The sequence below is a fragment of the Quercus suber genome, unplaced genomic scaffold (assembly GCF_002906115.3).
Source record: "Quercus suber isolate HL8 unplaced genomic scaffold, Cork oak 2.0 scaffold_287, whole genome shotgun sequence".
Taxonomy (NCBI): Eukaryota; Viridiplantae; Streptophyta; class Magnoliopsida; order Fagales; family Fagaceae; genus Quercus; species Quercus suber.
Window position 1 is genome coordinate 50,718 of NW_027069743.1, and position 8,693 is coordinate 59,410.

General features: G+C 35.9%; 1 pseudogene; it reads left to right on the forward strand.

Moving 5' to 3' along the window:
• Window positions 1-665: 665 nt before the first annotated feature.
• LOC111997009 (ribonuclease 3-like protein 2) lies at window positions 666-7,651 on the forward strand (annotated as a pseudogene).
• Window positions 7,652-8,693: the final 1,042 nt, after the last annotated feature.

Below are 8,693 nucleotides of genomic sequence, written 5' to 3' on the forward strand. Positions count from 1 at the left end.
TCCTTCTCATTCTCTCATCTATATCTCATTTTCACACTTGTAGCTCCTTGTCTCTCTATCATCTCTCACTATTTGACCCTCTCAACCATGACAGAGAAGTTGAAAAGAAAATTGAAGAGCAAGATGAAGCAAAAAAAAGTGTGACTTGCGAAACAAAAAGGGAGAAGAAGAAGATGAGAAGAGGAGAAAATAAGCTCAGAAGGTGAAATGGCGAAGGAAAAGTAACAATAATGAAAGATGTAGCATTTGAGCAGCTGATAGTGTTGTCACTAGTCACATGGGTGGGTTGGGAAATGGGGAAGACTGAAAAAATAGTCAGTAAGAAGCAACACTAGTCACGTGGGTGGGTTGGGAAATGGGAGAAATTGAAAAAGTAGTTCACAGGAAGCTTCTTGGAAGCTCACCTATATTTAATTACACAAAATATGAGTTTTATTTTTAAAAAAATCATAAATAAATCTTTTTTTAAAATAATAATCCCACTTCTTTTAATAGAAAACTATATTCAATTTATTATTTTATATAATAGTAATAATAATATATAAATATATATTTTAGCAGTAATTCCGAAACAGTTTCCGAAACGGTACCCGAAATTGACCGGTACCGAAATATTCCATTCCAATGAACAAACCGAAACGGGTGCCGAAACGGTATTCATAACAATGGTGCTGACACTGGGTATGGTTAAGCTACAACAAGTTTGAATTTATTGGTTAGCATTTCATGTTAAAGTTTTTACTTAGAGAAAGAGACAGAGAAAGAGAGATTTGGTCCAAGTTCAAGTCTCTTAATTAGGTTGTAATTTTTTTAGAACAATATTCAAGACAAATTTTTTTACAATTTTTTTCAAAATTTATTAAGGTGGTAAGGTGTGATTAGACCAATATTACTTTCACATGGATTCACCACTGATATCATTTTATTATTCACCAATCACAACAGACTACATTAACAATTGTGAATAATTTTGTGTCTCAAGATTTATTCTTTGTATTTTATTGAAAAACAAGCCAAACACTCCACCCATTTTGTGTGGGAGAAGGAAGGGAAACATGAGCTAGATTGGTTTAAAAAGTTGTAATTTTTGTCCATAAAAAATTTATAAGGTACCAATCTCCCCTATCTATTCATGGCACATTGAAAGAATGAGGCATTGTAGAATAATTTTATAAGAAAATGTGGAAGTACACAATCAAATTTAGTCAAAAAAAATCTTTTTTTTTATAGACAATTTACTATTCATAGGCAACTACATTAACATTAATACTTTATCACCATTCTATTTCAAACACAAAACGAGATATGAAAAAAAATGAATAAAAAAAACTTTTTTAAAAATGTATTGAGTTAACAATGCACAATAAGTGTATTGACCCCGTTGTTCATTGTTAAAGCTTTTTGACAATTTATTAAGCCTGATGCTCGAGGCTTTTGGGTGAAGTTTAGTTAAAACTTTGACTAAGTGTGCATTTGGAATGCACATTTTCAGCGTGCAATTCAACATTTGCGTTTTTGTTTAGGTCTCATGGCACTATTCATGACCTAGCCAAAAACGCAAAAACATTCATACCAATGCATTTTTGGATTTTACGGCACTATTCACACCTTTAAAAATTATTTTGTTAAAGTTTTTTTTAGCAATAAGTTTTTAATTTTCAACAAATAAGCAGTATTCAAACATATCCTAAATATGGTTTTGAAGAGCATGATGCTAATGCTCTTATAAGGTGGGGCATGAGAAGAGTGTACTGCAACCTATATGAAAACTTATTGATCTTTTTTATTACTAGGAATTTTTATGTTTTGAATAAGGGCAATGTTTATTCCATATAGTATGTGGATCCACACACTGGCCAATTGCATTGAACTAGTGACTTTTAGTCACGATTAAGTTTGAAATCATGACTTAAAGCCACAAGTTTAGTGCAAATTGAGCAATGTGTGGATCCACACACGTGTGCAACAGGTTTTTTCATTTGAATAGTGAGTTTTAAGTAAGGCTTTAAAAAATAAAAATTATGGTCGCATATTTTCTCTAGACTTGTAAGGAATTTATTATCACTAGAATTTGTGGCACATTATCTCTAGTCTTTAGTGAATTTTTCTTTTCCTTTTTATCACTATTATTATAAGGAAGACATTGTCTCTAATTCTTCTGGTATAAAATTTTTATCACTATTACTATAAGGAAGACATTGTCTCTAAAAATTTGAAAACGTAACTCTACAACGTGTCTTACACACACTGTATTTTACAGGATTTTCCCTTATAATTAACTGTTCTGGTGTAGTGTGGATCCGTATATTTTGGATTTATCTTTGGATAAAATTTTGTTTAGAATTTGAACAAAGATCTATTCAAATGGTTTTGTGTTACTTCTATAGGTTCAAGAGTTTGTTGATGCAATCAATGAGGAAGATGATATAGTTATATATGGATCAATTAAAGCCCCATAGATTCTTGCTGACATTGTAGTCTTTGGCAGCAGCTATATATCTTGATCTCAATTTCGACTTGCAAAAATTATGGGTGGTGTGTATTTAACTTCTTTTTTCTTATTTGGCAAAAATGATTTGTCTTTTTTCTTTTTCTTGTTTTGGACTTTTAGTCGTTCTCTATTCATATAAATTCATCATTGGTTGTTTTATATTTGAAGATCTTTAGGGGTCTCTTGGAACCTATTATAACACCTGAAGTCTTGCAACAACCCCATCCTATTATGTCATTGTATCAACCATGTCAAAAGCAGAAGCCTTGGAGGGATAGGGCAAAGAATATTGCTATTATATATGTCGATGGTGTGTTTGTTGCCTCAAGCTCTTCTAATCAGATAATGGACATTGCAAAGCTTAAAGCAACAAAGCAAGCATTGCTCAAGTAATCGAAATCTATGCCCACTAACATTATGAGGTCAGATTTTTCTTTTGGGCTTAAAAAGTAATTTGAGATCGAATTAGCGAAGCAAAAGTTACACGAGGTTTGTCAGAAGAAAAGGTGGGCTAAGCCTAGCTACAGGTATGAGCTTCTTTATCACGAGCAGTGAAGAATATATATATATATATATAATGTGTACTCTGAATTATTTGATGATAAGCCTATTAGTTTTGGACCCCCCCCCCCCCCCCCCCCCCGGGGTTGTTATTTTAGCATCTAAACCTTAAGATTGCACCACATCCGTGTCTGTGAACCCAAAATTTTTCCCCTCGCCCACTATACTAAGGTTGCATTAATGCAACTTTACTATTCACATGTTGTATCATTAAAATCTATTTTTTTATTATCTCCCACTCCTCTCTCGCCTCTGATTCTCCCTATTCTCTCTTTATTTTTTCCCCTTCTTGATCTCTTTGTCTCCTCTCTTCTCAGTCTCACTTCTCCATCTCTCCCTCTTCTCTCTCTATTTCTCACCTCTATTTCCCACTCTTCTCTCTCTATTCATAGCATGTTTCTCAATCATCTATCTTGGTCCATTTGACTAAATTTTGGTTGGATCAAATTGGTGTTGCTGGGTTTTATTGGTGGCATTTCAGTTGTGGAGTTGAATTAGTGACCAGGTTTGGTGGTGGGTCGTTTCGTTGTTTAATGGATCTGTTTGGTGGTGGGTTTTGGTGCTTGCTAGGTCTGTTTGGTGGTGGGTTTCAGTGATGGTTGTTTTGGTGGCTGGGTTTCAATGGTGGTTAGGTACATTCATGGTGGTGGAGGTGGTTCCTTTGGATTTTGGTTTTGGGTTTTGTTGGGTGTTTGGTGATTTTTAGTTAAGATGTTTAGTGAGTTAGATATTGGGTTTGGGTTTGAATTGACCAGTGGTGGTAGTGGGTGGTGCTATTGGGATGCTCTACAATGGTAGTGGGTGGATGTGAGAGATAGGAAAAGAGATCTCAATTTTTTTTATGAAAATAAAAATTGTGCTGTAAGGTGTATTGTAAAGTAAGTTGGTATAGTGATGGACGTTGAATTCTCTATGCCAACCCAACGTAGCAGCGAAGAAGAGGATGAACTACACCGCAATGTAAAGAAGTTTAAAGAAAGCAATGGAGCTAGAAGCTTCACACAGCCAAGGAAACTTGTTAGTTACAAGGATAGCCTTATGGGAGACATCCCTAGGGCTTATGAACAAGCTTTCAAATTTGACAAGGATTGGGAGGAAGAGTATAAGTCAGATACTGAACTTAAGCCTTTGCTAGAAGGTATGGCTGAGGTGAAATTATTCAAGGAAACAAAGGCTCATATTAAGGTGCCATGGTCTAAGGTATTGATAGTGAAAGTGTACGGTAGATCAGTCGGCTTCAACTCTCTCACTTTCAAAATCAATGCGTTATGGAAACCGAAGGCGAAGATGGATTGTGTGAATTTGGGTCGTGATTTCTTCCTAATCAAATTCAGTAGTAATGAGGATTATGATCATGTGCTCCATGAGGGTCCATGGTTCATTGGAGAGCATTTCCTAGCTATTATGCCGTGGGAACCATACTTCAAAGCTTCTAAAGCAAAGCTTTCTTCAGTTGCTGTTTGGGTAAGAATTCCTGAGCTGCTAATAGAATTTTATGATGCCTCAGTTTTAAAAGAGATAGGTAGCGTGATCAGACCAGTACTTCACATAGACTCCTATACAGCTTCAGAAACTAGAGGTGGCTATGCGAGATTATGTGTTCAGATAAATTTGGAGAAACCTCTTATCACTTCTATCCGAGTGGGTAGGCTGGTGCAATGTGTAATGTATGAAGGTGTATCTTCACTTTGTTTCAAATGTGGTCGTCTTGGCCATAAGAAGGAAAACCGTAGTTTTCAACTGAAGCAAATTGTTAAGGAGAATAATGGACAAGAAGAGCAGAGGGTCAATGACGGGGTGGTTGCGTCAAGATCCAACGATACCAATGAAAGGGTTCAGTCTGAATCAAACTATGGTCCATGGATAGTTGTCACGAGGAAAAGAAGTGTGCAACACCATTGTCCAAATGGGCAATCAAAACCAAATCAGATGAATCAAATCAGAACTAAGGGTATTTCTGACTTTTCCCAAAAGCATTGTGATAAGGGAGTGGGAGCAGGTAAAGATATTGGGATATCACATCCTACTGATTCGGCAGACCTTATTGCTAAAACCACACGTATTGTGGCAACCCAATTTCCGCACAAAGATCTTAAGATGGGTACTGAGTGTATGGTGGAAGATGGTTTAGAAGCTTTGGACAGTGTGATGCTATAGGAGATGCGATAGAGTGAAGGGCATAAAAGTAAAAATCTGCCCAAGTTCAAAACTAAAGGCAGCAACAGGTTCGGGGTCAAAAATTCAAAAAGTTTGAAGGGGTCTAAGCCTCAAAAACGTCCTTTGTTTAGCTTTGGGAACAAAAGTGATCTTCAAAAAAATCCAGAAACTCAGAGAGGTGAAAATCAAGCTAAAAATGGAGGGGGTTATTGAGCGAGCTGATCCCATGGTCACAAATAAGCCAGGCCATTTGGTACAGGGGCAGAGCAGTGAGGGTTCCAGATGAGGTAATAGCTCATATCCGAGCGGCACCAACAGAAACACTGGGATGTTTAGAGGAGGAGTTGGGACTAGCATGGAAGCATCTCTTTCCCATAACTCCAGCAAGCATCCGAACCAGCGATCTTCCTTTGGATCACAGGGCATGGAATCTCACGCCGAACCCGTGGTAAAAATTCCTCACGGACATTCCGAAGATTTCTTGGGAGGCGGCAGAGGAGTTGAACAGGCAGCAACGGCCATTAGTCGTGCCCCATTGGGACAAATCTGGGCGGATAATTCAAGAAAGGAAACCGGTGGATTTTCGGGGGATGGCTATGGCTCATATGAGGAACCACCCAACGTTGAAATTGATCCAACTCGTGGCTCCAATGCAGAGGTGCGACATACTACTTTGCTGCAAGGAGGAGATTATGGGTATTCTAAAGTACATGATCATCTGGAAGCCAAAGTGGACAGCTTCCAAAAATCTTTTAAGGAGGATGGGATGGAGCATGGTGGAATCAACGATAATGACTGCTAATCCACCTGAAATCAAGGTACCTCTAAGCCATTTTGTCAAAATGAATATATTATTATGGAATTGTAGAGGAGCTCTTAATGCTGATTTCAAAAGAAAATTTTTTGAAATGACCATTAATCATCGCCCTTCTATTTTGGTTGTGACAAAGACGAGGGTCAGTGGAGGCAGAGCCGAAAAAATAATTGAAGGCTTGCCATTTGACGGATACATTAACACAGATACAATCGGGTACGCCAGGGGACTGTGGATACTCTGGAAAATGGAGGATGTGGATGTTTCTCCCCTTTCAACCACTGAGCAGGAGATTCATGCTTCTATTAAGGTGTCTCATGGCCATGTTCAGGCAGATTCGTGTGGAGCATGTGTTTAGAGAGGCGAATAAATGTGCTAACTTTTTGGCTAAGAGGGGTTGCTCCTTGATGGAGAATGTTGTTGTGTTTGATATCTCTCCCTCTAATGATTTAAATGTTTTGCTTGAAGCTGATAGGAATGGGTTGTATTACTATAGGCGTGTAGCCAATACTTTGGCCTCTGTGGCCATTTTGTAATTGCCTTTTGTTGTTTATACAAGTACCTGAATAACCAAAAAAAAAAAGGTAAGTTGGTATAATAATAAAATAGGTTTTTAGATGGTAAAATAACAACCGATTCCCATCCCTAGATGCTGATGCTGATACACACACATTTTAAACTAAGGCTTCATTTCCTTTCGTGAGTTGAATTAAAATTAAGCCTTTTGTACTCTCTCTCTCTCTCTCTCTCTCTCTCTCTCTCTCTCTCTCTCTCTCATTGTACATGATTCAGAACTTTATCAGGATGGGATATAATGTTATGAGAAGCTAGAATACTAGCTTTACAATGACTGGAAGCATGCGTGAATATATATATATATATATATATCTTTATTGGCAAGTTTGGATGGAGGGAGGAAGGGGGAAGGTGAACTAGCTAGGGTTACATGGTTTGTTCTATTGACTTGTGGGCATTCACACCTTCTTTGTAGTTATTAATCTTACAATGCGAGTGCTTTTTCAAATTTCCTTTATGTGTGTTCTATTAAACCACCTATGTTGTATATGTAATATTCATGCCTTTCTTCTTATTTATTTACTATTTTTTTAAAATAAATAGTATTTTTCTATTAGAAGACATATTCACTATTTTTTAAAAGGGTAAAACTAGGTCACACACTATTACACTTAAATTGCACTTAAAGTCACAATTTTCAAGTGGAAATAGTGACTTTAAGTCATTATTTTTGTGTAGTTTAAATGTGTATAATAAACGCCACCATTTTTCATATTCTCACTTTCTTTCTATCTTGTAAGACATTAAATCGAAATGTACATTTGCTATTACTTGCAGCATTGAGGAGGAAGAGGGTCCATCACACAACAAGAAATATGTATGCTTGGTTCAAATAGTAGATCTTTGTTTGTATATAGAGGGAGAAGAAAAGTCAAGAGTAAAGGAAGCAGAAAACTCTGTAGCTTTATGTCTTATTTTTGCCTTGAGATGGGTTCAAGTTATACGCGATGTAACTTTTTAAAGTTACACATTTTTTAAACCGTTGGATTTAAGTAGATCCAACGGTTAAAAAAATACATTTATTATTACAAATATTCTTATTAGAATCTCATTAATTGCCCTCATTTATTATGTTCTAAACCTAAAAACGTTTGACGTCTAACTTTCTCTCTCTACGTTTCTCTCTCTCTATCTCCTCCACATATTTGTACTTTCTTATGAAATTTTTTACAACAAACTTACGTACAGAATCCAAAACCAAATTCAACTTTATTAGCTCTAATAATAATGTAATTTGATACTTCAAATTATATATGTTCATGTGGGAATTTCATGTGCCGCTTGAGTGTCATCTCAAAGGCGTTGATCACACACGACTTGAACTTGTGGGGATCTAAGAACCCTTTCTCTAAGCCAATGGCAACCCTCAAATTTCCCATGTAGCTAACCATTGCAATTGTAAGACTCTGCAAAACAACAAAATTAGCATTTGCTATAGTGGCTAGAAAATATATAAAATTAACTAAAACTATGAACAATGGAAGCCATTATTTTGACACTACCGCATTGTATATCTTCAATTTCTTGACCATTCAGATAGCATCTTTTTCCCTAATATTAGATGAATCTCTAATCCTTACCAATCCTATATTCACGGTAAGTCACAACTCGGAAACCTAATCAAGTTATACATAAGTATTAGAGAGAGAGAGAGAGAGAGAGAGAGAGAGAGAGAGAGAGAGTCATAAGTCAAACATTTTTTGGTTTAGAAATAAGTTTAGAATGAAATAAATTATGGTAATTAATGAGATCCTAATAAGAATATTTGTAATAATGAGGGTATAGAGTTACACTTTTTTTTAAAAAAATATGTAACTCTTTACCAGTATAACTTGAACTCATCTCTTTTGTCTTATTAGGCTCTAATATAATATAATATAGTATAATATAATATTATATATATATATATATATTAAAGTAGAAGTCTCACCTAATCTTCTGTCATGTGCCATGATTGTCAAGCTTATAAAGATTGATACATGTTGTATATATTAAGATGATTTGGACAAACAAAGCCACATGGAGCATAATAATTTGTCCATGTCAATTTTATCTAATACATGTCTATCAGGTGTCAACAATAAAAGGATATTA